Genomic DNA, 24,723 nt, shown 5'->3' with positions numbered 1-24,723 from the left:
TTTGGGGGAGAGAATCTTTATCAAAAGGAGGAAGACCTTAGCTATATCTGAGCAAATCAATTTTATTTAAGTTTACAAATAGACTGTAGAGTGGATTTAAAGCTATAGATAAATGTCTTGTGCTTTCTTGGGGTTGTGTGCTTTCTTGAAAGTGAGAGTGTGCTTGCAGATAGAGGAACCTATGTTTCTTTTTTTTTATATTAACATTGATTTTTATTTGTCACAGAGAATAACTTTCACATAAATAGAATCTAAAAATCATTGAACTGCAAATATATTTCTGCTACCTAATATTTCACAAAATTTCAATCTCTTTCTCTGAGTATCAAGATTGTTAATTTTTTAGTTTTTTCTTTTATAGATGCTTTGAAAGAATCAGTAAACATCATCACCAACTCTTCTGATTTTATAATCGTGGTCAGAAAATTTCATGAATTCTGACAGTTTCCAATATGCTGGTTATTCTTCATCAGTTTTACTTTCAGTGTTAAATTCTTTTTTTTTCTTTTTATTAATCATTGTTCATATACAGTTTTCTCCTTTTTACTCCCAATCCAGTTCCCCCTCCCACCCACCCCCCTTCCCTCCCATTACCACCCTCCCCTTAGTCTATGACCATGTGTCCTTTAAGTTTGTTCCTGTGAACCCTTCCCACTGTCCCCCTTAAATTCCCTCTTCTCTCCCCTCCGGTCACCATCAGCCTGTCCTCTATTTCAGTGTCTTTGGTTACATTTTGCTTGTTTCTTTGTTTTGTTATTTAGGTTCCTGTTAAAGGTGAGATCATATGGTATTTGTCTTTCACTGCCTGGCTTGTTTCACTTAGCATAATGTTTTCCAGCTCCATCCACGCTGTTGCATAGGGTAGGAGCTCCTTCTTTCTTTCTGCTGTATAGAATTCCATCGTGTAAATGTACCATAGTTTTTTGATCCATTCATTTACTGATGGGCATCTCGGTTGCTTCCAGCATCTAGCTATTGTAAATTGTGCTGCTATGAACATTGGGATGCATAGGTTCTTTTGAATTGGTGTTTTAGTATTCTTAGGATAGAGTCCCAGTAGTGGAATTGCAGGGTCAAAAGGCAGATCCATTTTTAGTTTTCTGAGGAAGTTCCATATTGCTTTCCATAGTGGTTGTACCAGTCTGCAGTCCCACCAACAGTGCACTAGGGTGCCCTTTTCTCCACAACCTCTCCAACACTTGTTGTTTGTTGCTTTGTTTATGATGGCCATTCTGTCTGGTGTGAAGTGGTATCTCATTGTGGTTTTAATTTGCATCTCTCTGACAGCTAGCGATATTGAACATCGTTTCCTGTGTCTTTGGATCCTCTGTATGTCCTCCTTGGAGAAGTGTCTATTCAAGTCCTTTGCCCACTTTTTTAATTGGATTCCTTGTCTTCTTAGAGTACAGTCGTGTAAGTTCTCTATATATTTTGGAGATTAGACCCTTGTCTGAGGTGTCATTGGCAAATATGTTTTCCCATACAGTTGGTTCTCTTTTAATTTTCATACTGTTTTCTTTAGCTGTGCAGAAGCTTTTAATTTTGATGAGGTCCCATTTGTTTATTCTTTCCTTTATGTCCCTTGCTCTAGGGGGACACGTCATTAAAAAAGTCTCTTCGTGAAATATCTGAGATTTTCTTACCTACGTTCTCCTCTAGGACTTTAATGGTGTCATGTTTTATATTTAAGTCTTTTATCCACCTTGAATTAATTTTTGTATATGGTGTAAGTTGATGCTCAAGTTTCATTTTTTTTGCACGTGGCTGTCCAGTTCTCCCAACACCATTTGTTGAAGAGGCTATTTTTATTCCATTTTATATTGCTGCCTCCTTTGTCAAATATTAATTGACCATAGAGACTTGGGCTTATTTCTGGGCTCTCTGTTCTGTTCCATTGGTCTATGTGCCTGTTTTTATGCCAGCAAAAGGCTGTTTTGATTACAGTGGCCTTGTAGTATAGTTTAGAGTCAGGTATTGTGATCCCTCCTACTTTATCTTCTTTCTCAATATTGCAGCAGCTATTCGGGGTCGTTTATAATTCCATATAAATTTTTGAAGTGTTTTTTCTATGTCTGTGAAATATGCCAATGGTACTTTAATAGGAATTGCATTGAATGTGTAAATTGCTTTGGGTAGTATGGACATTTTGATGATATTAATTCTTCCAATCCATGAACACGGTATATGTTTCCATTTGTTTGTGTCTTCCTTGATTTCTTTCTTCAGTGTTGTGTAGTTTTCTGAATACAGGTCTTTTACCTCTTTGGTTAGGTTTATTCCTAGATATTTTATTTTTTCTTTTTTGCTATTTCAAATGGGATTTTTTTCCCTTGATCTCTGCTTCTGCTGTTTCATTGTTGGTGTACAGAAATGCCTTTGATTTCTGGATATTGACTTTGTATCCCGCTGTTTTGCCAAATTCATTTATTAGGTCAAGCAGTTTTTTTGGTAGAGTCAATAGGATTTTCTATGTATACTATCATGTCGTCTGCAAACAGTGATAGTTTTGTTTCCTCCTTTCCGATTTGGATGCCTTTTATTTCTTTTTTCTTGTCTGATTGCTGTGGCTAAAACTTCCAGTACTATATTGAATAGAAGTGGTGAAAGTGGACAGCCTTGTCTTGTTCCTGATCTTAATGGAAAAGGTTTTAATTTTTGCCCATTGAGAATGATGTTGGCTGAAGGTCTCTCATATATGGCCTTTATTATGTTGAGGAATGCTCCCTCTATTCCCACTTTGCTAAGTGTCCTTATCATGAATGGGTGCTGTACCTTATCAAATGCTTTTTCTGCATCAATTGATATGATCATGTGGTTTTTGTCTTTGCTTTTGTTTATGTGATGTATTACATTTACTGACTTGCGAATATTGAACCATCCTTGCATCCCTGGAATGAATCCCACTTGGTCATGGTGTATAATCTTTTTAATGTATTGTTGGATGCGGTTTGCCAGTATTTTGTTGAGGATTTTAGCGTCAATGTTCATCAGTAATATTGGCCTGAAGTTTTCTTTTCTTTGTTGTGTCTTTATTTGGTTTTGGAATTAGGATGATGTTGGCCTCATAAAAAGAGTTTGGGAGACTCCCATCTTTTTGGATTTTTTGGAATAGTCTGTGAAGGATAGGGGTTAGCTCTTCCTTAAATGCTTTGTAGAATTCTCCTGTGAAACCATCTGGTCCTGGGCTTTTGTGTGTTGGGAGTTTTTTGATTACTGCTTCAATTTCTTTTGTTGTTATTGGTCTGTTCAGACTTTCTGCTTCTTTTTCATTGAGTTTTGGAAGATTATATTTTTTCTAGAAAGTTGTCCATTTCATCTAGGTTTTCAAATTTTTTGGCATACAGTTCTTCGTAGTAATTTCTTACAATCCTTTGTATTTCTGTGGTATCTGTTGTAATCTCTCCTCTTTCATCTCTGATTGTGTTTATTTGGGTCTTCTCTCTTTTTTTCTTCATGAGTCTGCTTAAAGGCTTGTCTATTTTGTTTATCTTTTCAAAGAACCAGCTCTTGGATTCATTGATCCTTAGAATTGTGCTTTTAGTCTCTATATCATTTAATTCTGCTCTGATCTTGGTTATTTCCTTCCTTCTGCTTGCTCTGGGATGTCTTTGTTGTTGTTCCTCGAGTTCTTGTAGACGTAGGGTTAGGTTGTTTGTTTGGAAAGTTTCTAACCTTTTTAGGTGGGCCTGTATCGCTATGAACTTCCCTCTCAGGACTGCCTTGGCTGTGTCCCATAAGTTTTGAGTTGTAGTGAGTTCATTTTCATTTGTTTCCAGAAACCTTTTGATTTCTTCTCTAATATCATTCTTGACCCATTCATTGTTTAATAGCATGCTATTTAATCTCCATGATTTTGAGTGTTTTTGGTTTTTTTCCTTCGGGTTGGTTTCTAGCTTCAGTCCCTTGTGGTCTGAGAAAATGCTTGGTATGATTTCAATTTTCTTGAAATTCTTGAGGCTTGTTTTGTGTCCTATCATGTGGTCTATCTTTGAGAATGTTCCATGCACATTTGAAAAGAATGTATATTTAGCTTCTTTTGGATGGAGGGCTCGGTATATATCAGTAAAGTCCATTTCATCAAGGGTATTGTTCATTGCCACAATATCTTTGTTGATATTTTGTTTAGAAGATCTGTCCATTTTTGATAGTGGGGTGTTAAAATCTCCCACTATAATTGTGTTGCTGTCCATATCTTTCTTGAAGTCCTCTAAGATTTTCTTTATGTATTTGGGTGCTCCTATGTTGGGTGCATATATATTTACAATATTTATGTCTTCTTGGTGGATTCTTCCCTTGAGTATTATGAAGTGACCTTCTGGGTCTCTCTTTATGGACCTTTTTTGGAAGTCTATTTTGTCTGATATGAGTATTGCTACCCCAGCTTTTTTTTCTTGACCATTTGCTTGGAAGATTTGTTTCCAGCCCTTCACTTTCGGCCTGTGTAGGTCTTTTATCCTGAGGTGAGTCTCTTGTAGACAGCAGATATGTGGGTCATTTGTTCTTATCCAATCAGCTATTCTATGTCTTTTGATTGGAGCATTTAATCCATTTACATTTAAGGTTATTATTGATAGGTACTTATTCATTGTCTTTTATGTATGTGTGTTCCTCTCTCTCTCTCTCTCTCTCTCTCTCTCTCTCTCTCTCTCTCTTCTCTTCTCCCTTAAAGCAGTCCTTTTAGAATCTCTTGCAGAGCTGGTTTGGTCGAGGTGTATTCTTTTAGACTTTTTTTTGTCTGGGAAGCTTCTTATTTGGCCTTCAATCTTGATCGAGAGCCTTACTGGATATAGTAGCCTTGGTTGCAGACCTCTGGTTCTCATTACCTGAAGTATTTCTTGCCATTCTCTTCTGGCTTGAAGTGTTTCCATTGAGAAGTCAGCTGTTAGCCTTATTGGGGCTCCCTTGTATGTTATTTCCTTCTTCTCCCTTGCTGCCCTTAAGATTCTCTCTTTGTCTTGAAATTTTGTCATTTTAATTATGATGTGCCTTGGGGTGGGTCTCTTTGTGTTCCTCTTGATTGGGACTCTCTGTGTTTCCTGGATTTGTGTGACTTTTTCTCTCGTCAAATTAGGGAAGTTCTCCTTCATTACTTGTTCAACTAGGTTTTCGATCCCTTGCTCTTCTTCTTCACCTTCTGGTATCCCTATTATACGGATATTATTGCGTTTCATATTGTCTTGCATTTCTCTTAATCCCTCCTCATTCTTTCTGAGCCTCTTTTCCTTTTCTTGCTCTTTCTGGATGCTGTTTTCTACTTTGTCCTCCAGCTCGCTAACCCGATCTTCTGCTTCATCTATCCTGCTTTTCATTCCTTCTACTGTGTTCTTCAGTTCAGAAATTGTATTCTTCATTTCCTCTTGACCTTTGTTGAGCGTTTCTATTTCCTTTTTCATGTTTATATAGTTTGCAGTGAGATTGATGTAGTTTCCCTCTAATTTCTGAAAGCTCATTGTGAGTTCATTGAACTTCCTAGTAATCATTGTTTTGAACTCACTATCTGATAGTTGGGTTGCCTCTATTTCATTTAGCATTTTTCCTGAGGCTTCCTCGTTTCCCTTCAGTTGGGGGTTGTTTCTTTGTTTTCTCATTGTCCGTGGGTTTCTTCTTTTTTCTTCTTCATTGTTAATTTGAACTGTTCTGATTCCCTGTAATTATGGTGTGAACTTCTGTGGTAGAATATTTGTGTTTTTCAGCGGTGCAATCTCCTTCATGTATCCTGGTGTTCACAGCTTCCCCCTACTCTTTTTTGGGATCAGTTGGAGGAGTAAGACAAAATGGTTTAAAACAGCAAGACAGTATACTATAATATTTACTTTAGCAGCCAGTAGAGAAGAGATCAGTTATCCTTTGGCTCCTTATAGTGTTAACCGTGGTCCTCCACCCCACTATCCACGTTTTAGAAAGGATGGAAAGAAGGTAAGACTCTTATTGGGGCCGAGAGGATTGTTAGTTGGATCTAGAAAGCTGTGAGGCTGTGGGAGGTCAGATTCTAAGGTAGGGTTGGACTAAAGATTAGTATATAGGAGTAGTGAGTTCAAGAATAGATACAACCCCCACAATAGTATAGTTCAGAAAATTGCAAAGTGGGCTGAGATCAGGTAGGGACATTGAGAAGCATTTGCAATTGTATAGACTAGGTCTTACTAGCAGTAATAGTAAAGTTAGAGTCTTGTGGCAGAATTGATGAGGTCTAGATAACAAGAATAAAGAGTATAGAACCTTGAGAGGTGTGTTAATGGAACACAGATGAAGGATAGTAACTTATCAACACATTGTGACTGAGATACCAGGGGGAACCTATCAAATGACAGTATAACCAGCCAAGCAAAGAAGATTGTACAGAAAGAAAAAGAATACCAAAATATTATTAAAATAAAAAATGTCGTAAAAGTGAGAAAAAGATAATACAAATTTACAGAAACTTGCAAGATTAAAACAAAAGGAAAGAAAAGCAGAAGATGTGGTGCAGGAGAGCTAAATTTGGAGTGGAAAGAATAATATTAGGTTGAATGGAAGAGAAACGTAAGGGATTGCGATATAAAAATAATGAGAATTGAAAAAAAAAGTCACATAAAACACAAGATAAAATCAGTCAACCAACAACAGCCAGAGAAACCAATAAAAACCAAACAAAACCAAAAAAACAAACAAACAAACAACAAACAAACAAAAAAACCTCTTGTTGGTTTCTAACTGGCCAGACCAGTTTTTCTGATCTTGCTAGCTTCAGCTGGCTGAGGGGCCTTTGAAATGCTTCTCTCTCACACAACCAGAACTCAGCAAGTCTGTCAGGTACCCGGGGCGCTCCAAGACACACTGGTGCGAGAGAGTGTCTTCCCGATGAAGGTGCGGGAGCCCAGCGGTTTGCAGCTCCGTGTTCCCCGCCAAACGGCTCTCGGACAGAATGTTGGCGCCTTTCCCGGCTCTCCAGTGGGGCTGGCTGGAAATCTCTGAGCCACCACTGACGGAACGCGCCCAGCCCCTCGTCCCTCCTGGGATCGCAGCACGCGATTCCGGCCTCCCTACGGGGCACGAGCCGAGCGCGGCCGGCTTGTGCTCGCTACCGCTCTGCACTTCCACCAGGCTAAAGATGCCCCTGGTCCTGTTGGCTAGAGGCTCTCACTTCTCGGCCTCTGGGCAGGATTTCATATTCCCTGGGTGATTTTTTCTCAGTCCAACTGGCCAATCTGTTCCTTCTAGCAACCCATTCTCCCCTGGAGTTGCTCACCCCCGTATTCGGGGGAGGGAGGGAGCAGCAACTTCCCTCTCCCGGGATCCCTGGGGCAGAGCCCGGAGCACCGGGCGGGCCTGGGGTCTGCGCGCCCCAGAGCCCGCGCTGATTCTTGGGCCCCTTTTTGTCCTGTATCCGCCTTCTTACTGTCTGGTTTTCCAATAATTTCTGATGTCCTGCTTTCAAAAGTGATTCGGCAACCCAGCCCACTTGCTCTGCCTCTCCACCGATCCGCGAGTTTCCCCCCTCTTCACAGAAGCCGAGAAAAACGCTGCCTACAGTAAGGCTGCCATCTTCCTCCCCCGGAACCTATGTTTCTAAAGGTCATGAGATGTGTTCAATCTAGGGAATGCTGGTTGCTTACTTTTTGGTCATTGTTGGAAACTGAGGTTTCTAAGAGTTAAAAGTTCAAATTAAGTTAGAAAGAAATTGTATGGTTTTAGTAATAAAAGGCATAATGCATGAAGATGTAATTTTGAAGAACAATGATTGAAAGTGCATTATTCTAAAGATGGTTATTTCTGAATGGATAAGAAAGTTGCAAAAAAGTTTGTAAAGATTGTAGAAGTTTGTAAAAGTTTTAAATTTGTAATGAAAAAACCTCAGTCAGATTCCAGTACCCCTTCCACCACCTAATTTCTCTCTCATGACATTCTTTGATGATTCTTATGGCACCTGGAGTTGTTTTCATTACACTTTCTCTTGCCCTTGTTGGTGTGGAGAAACCTACAGCTGTGGAGTATCATCAATGCTGAGATACAAGGTAAGACTACCCTCTGGACACAGAATCACCCTACACGACTGTCCCCAGGTGACACCTGGGACACAAGGTCCAGTAAGTCAGCAATCAATCATCCCTGATATCCAAAGGGACCTATTCCTTCCCTTTTGGTTGGAGGGGGAGCTCTGATCATTGGTAAGACCACCCTGAGGGCATGGGGTAAACACATCCACAGGCAGGTGTGGAGTTGAATCCCCTAAGTGGGGTGAATCCATTCCCGGGGCAACCAAATGTGATTTCTCTCCCTTTGTTTGACTGGTATGGAGTTGAGTCCTCTGTCTGAGTAGGGTAAATCCATACCCAGGACATCTGGTTGGTACCCTGGCCATTGGTAAGATCACCCTCAAGGCATGGGATAAACACACTCACAGGTCAAATGGGTTTTCTCTATCAAACGTGTTTACTCTATCAAACATGTTTTCTCTCTCTGCCCATGTGGCTCTCTCAACTTGGCTTTCTATTGAGTCCCTGTCTACGTGGATTAAATTTATTCCCAGGGCATCTGGTTGGTGCTGTCATATGTCTGATAAGGTTACTCTCAGACATAGGGAAAATGCATCCATCTTTTTTGTTTTTCTCTGCTGGTGTGAACTATAAATCCTGATCCTCTGCCTGAAGAATATATCTTCTGTCAACAGGTTTCTGACCTTTCAGAGAACCAAAGCAGCCCTGCCCAGGCTCTTTCCTTCTACTTAATTCCTTGGGCTGGAAATAGTACTTTATTTCCACCACTCATTAACAGTCATTGAAGCTTTTGTTGAGTCTCAACATGTCTTTTTGCTTGGCATTTAGGGTCCTTCATCCCCCTTCCCAAGTCTTCTTACAAGTTGCCAAAAGTGAATGAGAAAATTTTTGTATTAATAAGAAAATGAAAAATCTATAATTTTCTCTATGAAAATTATGCATATGGTCTTCACGTATTCAGTCTTCATGTATGTTGTCTTTATGTGATATGTGTTTCTCTTTGTATTATATATGGTGCATTTTCTGCTTTCAAATGGCATAACAAGGATGTAATATAGCCCTGGCTGGCATAGTTCAGTGGATTGAGCATGGGCTGTGAACCAAAGTGTCACAGGTTCAATTCCCAGTCAGGGTGCATGCCTGGGTTGCAAGCCATGACCCCCAGCAACCACACATTGATGTTTCTCTCTCTCTCTCTCTCTATCTCCCTCCCTTCCCTCTCTAAAAATAAATGAATAAAATCTTTAAAAAAATATTCCATACTGTTTGATCTTTATATATATTGAGTTTATGTGTTAAATCTAAAAATATAGGATTTATATTATTCTTTTATCATTTCACAGTAATTATTATATACCAAGAGATTTTTATCTTGAAATATTATACCTTACAGAAAAGCAAAATTTTTTATTAATTACATTATACTCATATTTATAACTGTATCATTTTAAATTTGGTCATTATAAACAGTCAGTTTTACTCTAGTGCCTTTGCAAATGTATCTCTGGATAGGTTCATGAAAAAGATTCTGACTTATTCTAAATTACAGGTATCTAAGTAGGTCATATATTTAAAGTAAATGAAGATTATAGAACCCTAGGTGTAACTGGATTCATGGAAATACTGATAAATAATCAAGACCAAGACAAACAAAAGTGATTATATGGGACTAGATGAACAAAAGATCATTATTATTCTTATGACTTTGTTCAAAATATTGCTAATTTCACTCTGGTTGGTGTGGCTCAGTGTATTGAGTAGAAGTCTGCAAACCAAGGGGTTGCTGGTTCAATTCCCAGTCAAGGCACATGCCTGGGTTGCAGGCCAGGTCCCCAGTGGGGAGGTGCTTGAGGGGTAGCCACACAGTGATGCTTCTCTACCTCTCCTCCATCTCTTCCCCTCTCTAAAAATAAATAAATATATATATTTTAAATATTGATAATTTAATTTTTTTCCAGATACAAGGAACCTTCCTCCCAGCAGAACAACTTGTAAATTATACCCTTGTAAGCAATATGGAAACATTCACATTTTTCTCCCTACCCAATGCCTCCAAAATTTGGCAAATCTTAATAAGTGCATATTATTTTCATGACAATGTTTGTTTGCATAAACCCAATATGAATCTGTTCTCTTTGTAATAACACCAGTTTCTAAAACATGTGGTTTTATTAAGCAAGTGTTCATCTGGAATGTCATGATCAAAAGAGCCATGCCTGAACTCTGGATGTCACCAGAAAGCCTTAAGGAATTAAGATAGACTTTTGAAGCCAACAAGAGCTCCCTGGAGAAATGGCCTGCTATCTTGCTTAATCGTGTGGTTCACAGCAGTCTTTCCAGGTAAGGAGCAAAGGTTACTTTCCTGAAAGAAGGCAAGAAAGGAATCTGAAGACATTTTGGAGACTTCAAGAACTTGAGGAATCCACTCAAACCTATAGGGATTGCAGACAAAGCCATATGGCAACTGTGTGGCTTGGCTTCTGTGCCCTGAAGAGCTGACTAAACCTCAGTCTGAAGATTCTTTGTGAAACCCCAACAAAGCTGATTTAAAAGAGCCTATATGATCAGTTACTATTCTTCATTGTACTCATGCAAATAATCAGACCAATTCAGTCTGATTTGAAACTAGACTTAATTCAGTCTCTTTGATAAAATGAGGGTGATTTTAGAAAGAAAAGTTGTGTTTCAGTAGAAATCACAATGTCTAATTTTCACACACAAAATGAATGAATCCTAAGTTTTCTAGTTTTCTTCCAAGCTAATATTTCATTTTTTTCTTTAATCCTTTGACTTGTAATTATTAAGAACTAGTGATAGCCCTGGCTGATGCGGTTCAGTGGATTGAGTACTGGTCTGTGAATCCAAAGGTTGCTGGTTCAATCCCCAGTCAGTGCACATGCCTGGGTTGTGGGCAAGATCCCTGGTTGGGGTATATAAGAGGCAACCACTTATTGATGTTTCTCTCCCTCTCTTTCTCCCTCCCTTCTACTCTCTCTAAAAATAAATAAATGACATCTTAAAAAAAAAAAGGACTAGTGATGCAGTGTCAGCCATACAGAGTTACCTACTACTCTGCCTCTCCCTTATTGGGGTTTTAAGGTTAGTATCTAATTCAGGTTTTCCTGGATAACCTCCTTCCTAAGACCTATAGGAGCCCTTTTTATTCTTGCTTTTGGGTCATGTCTCCTCAAATATCTCATATCCTTCATTCTATGAAGCATCCAGGCTCTGGGAGATTTCCTCCACAAATGGCCTCTCGACACAGCTTTCACTTTTTGCTGTCCACTTCCACTCCCTTCCCCTTAATGACCCATACTTAGTACCACAGGCCGGGGCAGCACTGTACCCCTAACCCACCTGAGGTAGTTACAGAAAAAGAGACCTTCATCTCTACTCTCCAGAACCAGAACCAGGCCATGTCATTAAGAATAAAATAATCTTGGACCCAAGAAGAAACACACCAAGGCACGTCATAATTACATTAGCCAAGGTAAAAATGAAGGAGAGAATTCTAGAAGCAGCAAGAGATAAGGGGACAGTAACCTACAAAGGAGTTCCCATCAGACTGTCCACTGATTTCTCAAAAGAAACCTTACAGGCAAGAAGGGGCTGGAAAGAAGTATTCCAAGTCATGAAAGACAAGGACCTATATCCCAGATTACTCTATCCAGAAAAGCTTTCATTTAAAATGGAAGGGCAGATAAAGTGCTTCTCAGATAAGGTCAAGTTAAAGGAGTTCATCAGCAAGCCCTTGTTTTATGAAATGTTAAAGGGACTTATCTAAGAAAAGAAGATTTAAAAAAACATGTGTAGTAAAAGGACAGCAAATTCACAACTGTTAACAACCACACCTGAAGCAAAAACAAAAGAAACTAAGCAAACAACTAGAACAGGAACAGAACCACAGAAATGGAGATCACATGGAGGGTTAGCAACAGGGGAGTGGGAGGAGGAGAGAGGGGGGAAAGGTACAGAGAATAAGTAGCATAGATTGTAGGTTGAAAATAGATAGGGGGAAGGTAAGAATAGTATGAGAAATGTAGAAGCTAAAGAACTTATAAGTATGACACATGGACATGAACTAAAGGGGGGATGTGGGTGGGAGAGGGTGTAAGGGTGTAGGGGAGTGAAAGGGGGAAATGGAACAACTGTAATAGCATAATCAATAAAATATATTTAAAAAGAATAAAATAATTTTGAACTGGAGGGGGGAATGAAAGCTTAAAGCTGGCACCATTTGCTATTATAGTGTTATTTGTGGAGCAGGCCTATGACCTTGTTTTTGTTTTTAAGTATATTTTATTGATTATGCTATTAGAGTTGACTAATTTTTTGCCTCCCCTTTATTACCCTCTGCCTTGCATCTGGTCTCCCACCAGCATTTCCAGCCTCTTAGTTCATGTCACTGGTCATACTTATGAGTTCTTTGGGTTCTCCATTTCATATACTATTCTTAACTTCCCCCTGTCTATGTTCTACCTACCATTTATACTTCTTATTCCCTATACCTTTTCTCCCATTCTCCCCCTTCTCTTCCCCACTGATAACCCTCCATGTGATCTCCATTTCTGTGATACTGCTCCTGTTTTAGTTTTCTGCTTAGTTTGTTGTTTTTGATTTTTAGGTTCAGTTGTTCATAGTTTTGACTTTGTTATCATTTTACTGTTGATATTTTTGATGATCTTCTTTTTCTTAGATAAGTTCCCTTACCATTTCACATAATGAGGGCTTGGTGATGATGAACTCCTTTAACTTGACCTTATCTGAGAAGTATTTTCTCTGCCCTTCCATTCTAAATGTTAGCTTTGCTGGGTAGAGTAATCTTGGATGTGGGTTCTTGCCTTTCATGACTTCAAATACTTCTTTCCAGGCCCTTCTTGCCTGTAGGGTTTCTTCTGAGAAATCATCTGATGGCCTTATGGGCACTCCTTTGTAGGTAACTGTCTCCTTTTATCTTGCTGCTTTTAAGATTCTCTCTTTATCTTTAATCTTGGGTAATGTAATTATGGTGTACCTTGGTGTGTGCTTCCTTGGGTTCAACTTCTTTGGGACTGACTCTCTGGGCTTCCTAGACTTCCTGGAAGTCTATTTCCTTCACCATTTGGGGGAAGTTCTCCTTCATTATTTTTTCAAGTAGTATTCCAATTTCTTGCTCTTCCTCTTCTCTTTCTGGAACCCCTATGACTCAGGTGTTAGAACATTTAAAATTGTCTGGGAGGTTCCTAAGCTCCCCCTCATATTTTTAATTCTTGTTTCTTCATTTTGTTCTGCTTGAATGTTTATTTCTTCCTTCTGATCCAAATTGTTTATTTGAGTCCTGGTTTCCTTCCCTTCACTATGAGTTCCCTGTATATTTTCTTTATTTCACTTTGCATAGCCTTCACTTTTTCCTCTAATTTGGGACCGTATTCAACCATTTCTGAACATCCTGATTACCAGTGTTTGGAACTCTGCAACTGATAGGTTGGGTATCTCTTCATTGCTTAGTTCTTTTTTCTGGAGTTTTGATCTGTTGTTTCATTTGGGCCATATTTCTTTGTTTTAGTGCACCTGTTATGTTGTAAGGGGTGAAGCCATATATATTCACCAGGGCAGGGCAATCCACATTGCTGTGTTAGGGTGCTGTATGTGGGGGAGGGGTTGGAGAAGGAAGAATGCTGCTAGCTTAGCCCTCGGCTTTCAGTCACTTCCTCTGCTACCCACAAGCAAATTGGACCCTTCTGGCACTGATTCCCAGGTAGGTGGTTTAGGACCCCAGTGGGACCCTCCAGTGAACTCTCCAGTGAAGCTGGGAGTTTCTCCCACTGCTGCAATCCCCACAGGTTTTTACAGCCAGAGATTTTGAGGCTTTAGTTTCCTACACTGGAAACCTGTGTTGCATGGTCTGTCTCACTCCCCAGTTGTTCCTCTGGTTTGTCTGTTCACAAATGTGGGACTGCCAGCCACCACCTTGCTCACCTGGTCCTCCAGCTGCCACCTTGTATCATGTCTTCTCTGCCCCAGCTGTCTGTCTCTGCCTCAACTACCAGTGTGGATGAATGTTTCTTCTTTAACTCCTTGGTTATCAGATTTCCATATAGTTCAATTTTCTGGCAGTTCTGGTTGTTTTTGTTTTTAAATTTGTTGATATTCATCTTTTGGTTGTACGAGGAGGCAAAGTGTATCTACCTATGCCTCTACCTTGGCTGGAAGTTGATATGGCATTTTTAAACTCATTATGGCAGCCACTAAGAACATGGTGTACAAATTCAAGTATAGCAAGAGGTGCTTTGCCTTACACAACCATTCTTACTGAAAGAGTCATATAGGGAAAGTAAGCCAACATGTGAGCCCTCATTAACACAGTTGCCATTTGTCACTCCAGGGTTGTATTCCCCTTAGGACAACAGTGAGGGTTTATATGTCAATGAGACATCCAACAGTTTCAACTAAAGCAACCACATGACTGAAAATCAAGGTCTTGGTCAATGGTAAAATGATTATCATTTTTATTAGTATTTGTAATAAAACTTTTGATTGAGCATAAAGAAAAAGAACTCATGTACAGAAACAACAATGTGGTGATTACAGAAGGGAGGGGGATAAGTGGTAATGGACAAAATATAATACAAATAAATTTATGAAAAAGAAAAAACCCAATTCCACATATAAGCAAAATCATATCATATTTGCTTTTTCTGCCTTATTTCACTTAGTGTAACACCCTTTAGATTCTATCCATGCTGTTGCAAATAGTAAGATTTCCTTTTCTCTATGGCCTATATTCATTGTATTTATGTACCACTTCTTTATCTACATCCTTAGTTTTCCTTACTGTTGATTTTTTTCTTTCATAACTTGGTTAATCTGGTGACACAGATACCAGCCTGCAGTATCTGTGGCTCTGTGGATGGTCAAGACATGAGAGAAATTCACATGAACTACCAAGTCCTGTGGAGGAAAAGGGATGGCACAGCCACACTCTCAAGAGGAGAGCACCCCTTGCCCCTGCCTGAACAGGCTTTTATTAGTTTTGGGGGTAGGAATATAGATACAGCTTATTAATCATTGTCTGGCAGTGAGGATCAAATGAATAATGGTCCAAGGACTAAATAGGGCTCACACTGAGCTGGGGTCTATCACCTAAAGAACTACAAAACTTAAGGGGCCAAATTCATTTCCTGCCTGGGCCTTTATAATCTAAGTAAGAGCATCCTCAACAAAGCAGGTTTCACAGTATTTTACATATCCTTCCTCAGGCCTAATTACCCCAGGAAGTCCGCCATTTCCAGCATAGGGCTCCACCACCCCTCATGTCACTGTTACGGGCTTGAGTCAGGCAGAGGAGACAAGGCAGCCAAGAGATTGGAGACTTCTCGCAGGCGAAACAAGGACTCAGGCTTTGTCAAAGCCAAGGGGCAAGGGTCGATCACTCCCTCTTTCCACAGCACCCCAAGTCTCTCCCTGAGGGCCTTCCCATGTGATTGTTCCTGTCTTAGGTGGCCCCCTCCTATGAGGGATCTTACCCGTCATTGGCTAACTGATCAAGCACCGGGGGCCAGGCAAGGAGCAGAAGCAGCGCTCCTGCCAGGGAGATAAGTTTGTCTCCTTAGTGGCTTCTGGTCCAGAGGTCTCTCACTCAGCCTTAGCCATGGGGGGGTTACAGCTCCTGAAACCAAGCAAGGCAGTTCCCAACAATCTGGCTTCTGCCAGTTTTTTTCACAAAATTATTTGTCTTTTGCAGCTAACTGATTTATGGGGAGATACTTTGAGATGATGTACATATCATGCTCCTCATTAAACTTCCACTTACTAATCTTAATAGGCACTGACCTTTATGTTAAAACAAATGCCTCCTCTCCTCCCACATGAATTCATTATATAAAAATAATACTGTTTCTAATATTCTATCACTTTTCCATTTCTGTGAGCTATGGCCGATTCTTATGATGTGTCTTTCTGCCATTATATGTAGATGCATTGATATCCACTTTTCTTCCAATATTTATTCTCTTTACTATTTTGTTCTTTTCACTTAACAGTACATCCTAAAATCCACTCCATATGAAGATAACATTTTCTTTTACTACTGAAAATTACTTCAAGTACAAACCTGAGTCTGGGCACTTAGAGCTTCCTTGCCAATATTTCACAAATACAAATAATGCTTCAATTAGTAATTCTGGGATATATCTTTTCATATTTCCTCAGGCAAAAGTACACTTACATATGTTGTTTTGATAAAGAAAATTTCCCCTTAATATAGATTATTTAATTTGTACCAGAAATATGAACATTTCCATTTATTCACAGATTTTTAAAAGCAATCAATGGCAAACTTATGTTTTTTGCCAAATAGGTAATATTGCATTACAATTTAGTTTAAATTTACATCTATTTTATATAGGTAAATCTTTTTTTATTGTTGTTCACATACAGTTGTCTCCATTCTCACCCCACCATGTTCCCCCACACCACCCATCCCTGTCTCACAGCCTTGAACCTACCGCCTTTGGCTTTGTCCATGTGTCCTTTATACATGTTCCTTGATGACCCTCCCCCTATTAACATCATTTTTATATTTAATCTTTTAAAATTAATTTTCAATTAATATAGTCTTTCATTTGCCTATCTTCTTTTTCTTTAACAATCAACATCTATATATATTTCATAAATGTGTATACATATATAAAATATTTGATGTTATAAATATCTACTAATTTTTTAAAATTTGTGTTTTGATGCTCTTATTTTTATGCCATGCACAGTTACAGTTATTTTTATATAGTCCATATCCCAATATTTTCTTGCTATTGAATCTGGACTTGTAATTACATACTATTTATTAATGAAAAATTCTCTTTTCCCATTTTATTGTAATACAATGGTTATATAACTGACTTACATTTTAGAAGTCATGTTTATTTTACATGTTTCTGCACCATTTATTTACCTATTTTATATTTAGAAGTATGGTTCTAATTTCATACCCTTTTCTCACAAGTTCATCTTTGTCCAGTGATTTAATATCCCATCACTATAACACAAATTGTCCATACTTGCACAATCTGAACTTTATATTACAGTGCTTTTTCTATTGTTATATCCACATCAAGTCATCTTAATTACAGATGTGTTATAGTGTAATTTCTGGTTGAGCTAGTCCTCCCCCACCTTTACAGCTGTACTTTTTTTTGGTGTCTTTCTAACTATTCTTAGATTTTTATTTTTCTACATGGACTTTAATATCAACTTGTTTAGTATCCAGTGTACTTTGGGGACTGAAGTAAATTTATAAATTAATATATGAAAACTGGCATCTTTATGTGCTGGGTCATTCTGTCCAGTGACAAAGAATCTCTCCATTAGAAATGTTTGAAATATGGTAATGATGATGGTGATGATGGTGACACTGCTACTGCTGCTGATGGTGATAGTGATAATAGTGCTGATGGTCTTGGCAATGGTGATGATGGTGGTAAAGATGATAGTGATGATAATGATGATGGTGATGATAGTGATGATGATGGAGATGACAGTTATGGTGGTGGTGATGGTGATGATAAGGGTGATGGTGATGATGATGATGGTGATGGTGGTGATAGTGATAATGGTGATGGTGATAGCTAATATATCTTGAGCAAAACTCATATGCCAATTGCTACTATTTTTAAGTCCAAGATCAGAAAACTGAGGCTCATGGACCAAATCTACTCCTTCATTTATTTTCTATAAATAAAGTTTTATTGAAATACAATGATGTTCATTTACATATTTTCCATAGTTGTTTTCACACTAAAATGGTAGAATTGAGCTATTGAGACAGAGATCCTAAGGTCTCCCAAAGCCAAAAATATTGAATATTTGACCCTTTACAGATAAAGTTACTAACCCCTGTTCTAAGTGGCTTAGGTACATTATCCATTTATAGCTCTCAGAAAGCTTTATAAGGTTGGCCCTCCTACTATCCCAATTTTATGGGTGTTAAATGTGAGATACAGAATTTAAGAATATTTATCAGGGCTCCTCAGACCATACCAATGGATCTTGGTTTTAATAACAGCATCAGACTTCAGAGGTGAAGTGCTTGGTCACTGTGTAATACTGAACCTTCTTATGAGGGTTAAAAGGGCAGAAGTCCCTGGCTGGCATAGCTCAGTGGATTGAGAACCAAAGCATCACAGGTTCAATTCCCAGTCAGGGTACATGCCTGGGTTGCAGGCCACAGTCCCCAGCAACTGTACATAGATGTTTCTCTCTCTCTCTCTCTCTCTCTCCCTTCCTTCCCTCTCTAAAAATAAATAAATAAAATCTTTTAAAAAAAGGGGAGCAGAAGTCCACTCTATACAAACCCATCCTAGCTGGTGTTAATGGTCCAATCAAAGTCCTGGATTCCTCTCTAGACCTGAGCCTGAGCTCAGGTTTTAAACAATCTGATGTTTTCCTCATGGTTTCCAGTGTAATATTTGTTGTGGTAATATCTTACTGTTTTGCCCTAAAGTTGCCTGTGGCCTCTTTATGATTTTTTCATGTTTTATTGAAAACACTGTTTACAGTTTTGAGATAATGGGAACAACAATCTTCTCCTATATTCCATGTCTCCGTCCTTGAGGATATATGCAAGGGGTTTCCTAGGAAAAATTACATCACCATCTGGAGGTGTAATCCTGCTGATCATAACCTCATATCACTTTCCCTGAACCAGAAAAATCCCCACATTGGCCCAAAAATTTTGTATACTTACTAGTAGTGTGTGAGATGCTACTTTCTCTAATCTCTCTCCAACAATTAATATTGAAATTAAAACAAACAAAACAACACACAAACATGTGCTCACCATCTAAAATTCACAATCTCATTTAATTAGCAACAGAGCCCTAAAGGAACCATCATCAGTACCAGTTACACAGAAAGGTGAGAGGCTCACAAATGGACTCTCACTTGCATGAGGTCATGAAGGTTAGTGTGGACTCCAAGTGTAGATGCTGTGGGAGGAGTCACACAGGAAGCACCTGGCAAAGGGAAAGGAGCCTGCAGAGTCAAGATATATTGCTGGGGTAGCATTCTGAGCTTGCACCTTCAAAGCTGGATGTAAATTTTAGTCCACTGACTTGGTTACTTAACCATGTTACCTAAATGTCTGAACTTAGAGCTGGAGGCACAGAACAACTAACACCAGGGAATATGGATTTTCTAGAGAAGATATTCACAACACAGTGTAGGAGCAGATCATGAGACAGAATGGAGTAAAGCACACAATCTCTTCATGTGGACGTAACATTGTGTCATTGAGATAGCAGAATGAGATGCCAAAAGTTGAGGAGATAGCAGGCAAGGGCAACACTCATGATGGAGGACCCTCCCTCCAAGGAATAATTACAGCCCCTGTCATTGCCTCCAGCAATAATAATATTGTTTCATTTTTTTTAAGTCCACAGCACTGAGTTCCCAGTGGTTGTGGCTCCAACTTTCAGAACCTTCTTTGTCATCACACCTTGCATGTGTGATTTTGTTCTAAGGTTCTGTTACAAATCCTGAAAAATGTGTGTGCTCCATCTTCAGTTTACCCCTGGGGACCATCTATGACTCTGCCACACCTGAAACACCAACACTCTTAGTACCGCCAGGATGAACCCAGACAGACCTATGCAGATGAGATTCTCCACTGTGTAATCTGGGCATTAGGGCCCTGGGAACAGAGACACAATGTCATGGTGTGTATGGAAGGTCACACTCAAAACAGCAGTCAGAGTAGATGATTAGACCTCCTTCCCCTTGAACATTCCACTTCCCAAGCTTAACAGTTTCAGTTACTTAGCATTTTGGAGTCTGGGGTCTGCACTGATGGGATGATACTGACAGGAGCCCCTGAAAATCAAGAAATCAGAGAGGGTGAGGTGGGGGGGGATCTGCTCACAGGGCCCCCCCCCAGCTGCCATGGATGAGAATAAGCCCACCAAGACATGATCTGCTTGAGGAGAAAAGGCAGCCAATCTCTCAAAGGGGAAGGGCCAGGAGCCTGTTCCTCAATGGACTTTTATTGGGTTCATTTGCACAGGAATACAGATAAAGCTCATTAATCATTGTCAGGCAGTAAGGATCAAACAATAGATAACAAAGAACTCTGAGGGCCAATTTTGAGTCAGGGTCAAATAGCTAAAGAGCTGTAAAACTTTGAGGAACAAACTTACTTCTTGCTTGGACACATCATTTAATTGAGAGCATTCTAAACAAAGCAGGTTTTACAGGATTTTACATATTCTTTCTTAGGCCTGATTGCCCGGGGAACCCTCCCTTTCCAGCACAGGGCTGCACCACCCTCTGTCATTGTTTCAGGCTTAAGTCAGGCAGGGGAAGTAAGGCAGCCAAGAGATTAGGAGACTTTTCACAGGCAGAATGAGGACTCAGACTTTCTCAAAGCCAAGGGGCGAGGGTCCATTACCCTCTTTTGCTGTACCCTCAAAGTCCTTCCTTGGGGGCCTCCCACATGATCATGCCTGTCTTAGATGGTTCCCCCCTTGGGGAATCTTACCCATCATTGGCTAACTGACCAAGCATTGGGGGCCAGTTATGGATGAAGTAAAAGAAGCAGAAGCGGCGCTCCTGCCAGGGAGATAAGCTTTTGTCTCCTTAGTGGCTTACAGTCCAAGGGTTGTTCCCTCAGCCTTAGTCATGGGGGTTACAGCTCCTGAAACCAGGCAGGGTGGTTCCCAACAGGTGAGGAGCTGAAAGCCTGTCAGCCTGGAATTCACTCAAGGATCTGCTTCACTGTATCTCACTGTTCACATGAATTTTCATCTACTTTCACCATGATACTTTCCATCACTCTAGGTGAGGGGAAAACCCTCAGGTCTCTGATTTCCTCATACTAAGCCTAAGCTTTTGGATCTTAAAAACAAAAAGGGTTGAGCCACACTCCATGACACAAGCTTAGAATGAACATGCTCAAAACCTCTTGAAGTTTAGCTTTTTCTTGGTCTCCTATCAGTCTGGAGCAATAGCCCAAGATAAACTTCATCTCCCCAAAATTAGAGTCCTGAGTTACTCTTCAGATTAGAGTCCATGGATGAGAGGATAATACCCAGGGGATGCTCAGGGTAAGAAAAGAGAAATGGAAACTTGGGGCTACCCAAAGTCTTTGCCCAAACTCAACCAGCCCACTTCACTTCTGAGTCTGCAGTGAGAACCTTCAACTGATTTTCTTTTATTTCATTTGTACCTTAGTCATTCATTCACTCTCCAAATTGTTATGGGTGATGTAGAAATAGATTTATGTACCTATGTATGTAAATTAATATATGTATATTCCTATAACATATATTTAACTATAGTATAATGTATTATATATTTATATATAAATATGTAAATAATATGTGTGTGATGTGCATGTATGTATACGTGTATTATACGTTATATATTTTATATATAAATGTAAGGAGACATGGTTATAAACAAAAACATGGGTGTGTGTGCACATGCATACGTATGTATGTATTGTAAAGATAATAAATAATAATTCATATTATTAAGTAAAATGTGTAACAGATAAGTTAGATCTATATCTATAAAAACATACAATACAGTAAGGCTTGATTAAACACTTAAAAATTATTAAAGGTGTTAAGAGGACAGGATCCATTTGAATATGGTCACCAGCCAAGGTTTTGTTTGGAGAAAGATTTTTAAATGAAATCCTGAAGGGTAAAAAAGAGTGAGCCATGTGAAGAGATTGTCAATATTTACCACATGATGGCTCATATCTGATGTGGACTCTGGCCAGCAGTGTCCGAGGCATTGTGGATGAAACAAGACAAATTCACACAGACCACCAAAGTCCTGTGGGAAAAGGGACAGCACAGCCACTCTTTCAAGGGGAGAGCACCTCAAAGCGCCTTGGCCACTATCTCAAGAGGAGAGCATCTTGACCATTGCCTTGACAAGCTTTTATTGGCTTTTTAATAGCATACGTCAAAGAGGGTTCTCATTCATTATGTTCACCAAAAGTGGTTTGCTTTAGATGATTACTTTTACAGATAACAAAGGAGAGAATGTTACTGATTACTTCTTACAGATTAGCAAGGAAAAATGTTGCAAATGCAAGGGAATGATAAGAGTGATTGGTCTGGTTACACTTCAGTCCTTGAGAGAATTAACACAGGCTTCAGGAAGTTTCTTTAAAAATACGCAGTAAGCATTTGCTGCCTCAACTCCGGGTAAGGGAGTTTTAGCAAGAGCAAGTCTCAAAGCAGCCTAGGTATAATGCAGGCCTCATCTCCCACAGGAGAACTGATCTGTGGGTTTGGCATCCTGTGTGCCGCAATGTGCCTATGGGCTTTCCAATAGGGCTGGGCTACATTTGCCATTACATGCGGATAGGTTCCCTATACATACCCTTTACCTAAACTATTTCATTCTAAAAAAATTAATCATCAAGTAAGGGGTAGTTGTTGCCACATACGCCAGGGTTTTACATATGTACACTATTCATTGCAGGGTGATTTGAAATATAAAATGGTTGGAAACAAATTGCCAACTTTAAGGACATTGTACAAATGCATCCTGATTTCAAGCAAGAGAACACTATGCAGTCATTAAAAAGTCTGAAGTAGATTTATAGGTACTGATATCAGATCATTCTCTTTTTTAAATTTTTTTTATTTTAATCATTGTTCAAGTACAGTTTTCTCCCATTTACTCCCATACCAGCCCACCCACCCAACACTCCCCACTCCCGCCAATTTCCACCCTCCCCATAATTTTTGTCCATGTGTCCTTTAAATTTGTTCCTGTGTACCCTTCCCATTCCCACTGAAATTCCCTCTTCTGTCCCCTCTGGTCAATGTCAGCCTGTCCTCTATTTCAGTGTCTTGGGTTATATTTTGCTTGTTTCTTTGTTTTGTTGATTAGGTTCCTGTTAAAGGTGAGATCATATGGTATTTGTCTTTCACTGCCTGGCTTATTTCGCTTAGCATAATGCTTTCCAGCTCCATCCAAGCTGTTGAAAATGGTAGGAGCTCCTTCTTTCTTTCTGCTGCATAGAATTCCATTGTGTACATGTACCATAGTTTTTTGATTCATTCATTTACTGATGGGCATCTAGGTTGCTTCCAGCATTTAGCTATTGTAAATTGTGCTGCTATAAACATTGGGATGCATAGGTTCTTTTCGATTGGTGTTTTACTGTTCTTAGGATATAGTCCCAGTAGTGGAATTGCTGGGTCAAAAGGCAATTCCATTTTTGGTTTTCTGAGGAAGTTCCATACTGCTTTCCATAGTGGTTGTACCAGTCTGCAGTCCCACCAACAGTGCACTAGAGTCCCCTTTTCTTCACAACCTCTCCAACACTTGTTGTTTGTTGCTTTGTTTATGATGGCCATTCTGACTGGTGTGAAGTGGTATCTGATTGTGGTTTTAATTGGCATCTCTCTGATAACTAGTGATATTGAACATCGTCTCATGTGTCTTTGGATTTTCTGTATGTCCTCCTTGGAGAAGTGTCTGTTCAAGTCCTTTACCCATTTTTTAATTGGGTTGCTTATCTTCTTAGAGTGGAGTCATGTAAGTTCTTTATATATTTTGGAGATTAAACCCTTGTCTGAGGTATCATTGGTAAAAGTATATTCCCATACAGTTGGTTGTCTTTTTATTTTGATACTGTTTTCTTTAGCTGAGCAGAAGCTTTTTATTTTGATGAGGTCCCATTTGTTTATTCTTTCCTTTAGGTCCCTTGCTCTAGGGGATAAGTCAGTAAAAAAGTTTCTGCGTGAAATATCTGAGATTTTCATACCTATGTTTCCCTCTAGGACTTTAATGGTGTCAGTTTATATTTAAGTCTTTTATCCACCTTGAATTTATTTTTGTATAAGGTGTAAGTTGGTGCTCTAATTTCATTTTTTTTGCATGTAGCTGTCCAGTTCTCCCAACACCATTTGTTTAAGAGGCTATTTTTACTCCATTTCTTGTTGCTGCCTCCTTTGTCAAATATTAATTGACCATAGAGACTTGGGCTTATTTCTGGGCTCTCTGTTCTGTTCCATTGGTCTATGTGCCTGTTTTTATGCCAGCAAAAGGCTGTTTTGATTACAGTGGCCTTGTAGTATAGTTTAGAGTCAGGTATTGTGATCCCTCCTACTTTACTTTTCTTTCTCAAAATTGCAGCAGCTATTTGGGGTCATTTATGGTTCCATATAAATTTTTGAAGTGTTTGTTCTATGTCTGTGAAATAAGCCATTGGTACTTTAATAGGTATTGCATTGAATGTGTAAATTGCTTCGGGTAGTATGGGCATTTTGATTATATTAATTCTTCTAATCCATGAACATGGTATATGTTTCCATTTGTTTGTGACTTCCTTGAATTCTTTCTTTAGTGTTATGTAGTTTTCTGAATACAGGTCTTTTACCTCTTTGGTTAGGTTTATTGCTAGGTATTTTATTTTTCTTTTTGCTATTTCAAATGGGATTTTTTTCTTGATTTCTGCTTCTCATGTTTCATTGTTGGTGTACAGAAATACCTTTGATTTCTGGATATTGACTTTGTATACCACTGTTTTGCCAAATTGATTTATTAGGTCAAGCACTTTTTTGGTGGAGTCTATAGGAGTTTCTATGTACACAATCATGTTATCTGCAAACAGTGACAGTTTTGTTTCTTTCTTTCCTATTTGGGTGCCTTTTATTTCTTTTTCTTGTCTGATTGCTGTGGCTAAAACTTCTAGTACTATATTGAATAGAAGTGGTGAAAGTGGACAGCCTTGTCTTGTTGCTGA

This window comes from Phyllostomus hastatus, unplaced genomic scaffold, assembly GCF_019186645.2.
Source record: "Phyllostomus hastatus isolate PE091 unplaced genomic scaffold, TTU_PhHast_1.1 phas_contig_81, whole genome shotgun sequence".
Lineage (NCBI taxonomy): Eukaryota > Metazoa > Chordata > Mammalia > Chiroptera > Phyllostomidae > Phyllostomus > Phyllostomus hastatus.
The sequence above is the reverse complement of the archived record's forward strand: the minus strand, read 5'-3'. Positions refer to the sequence as shown.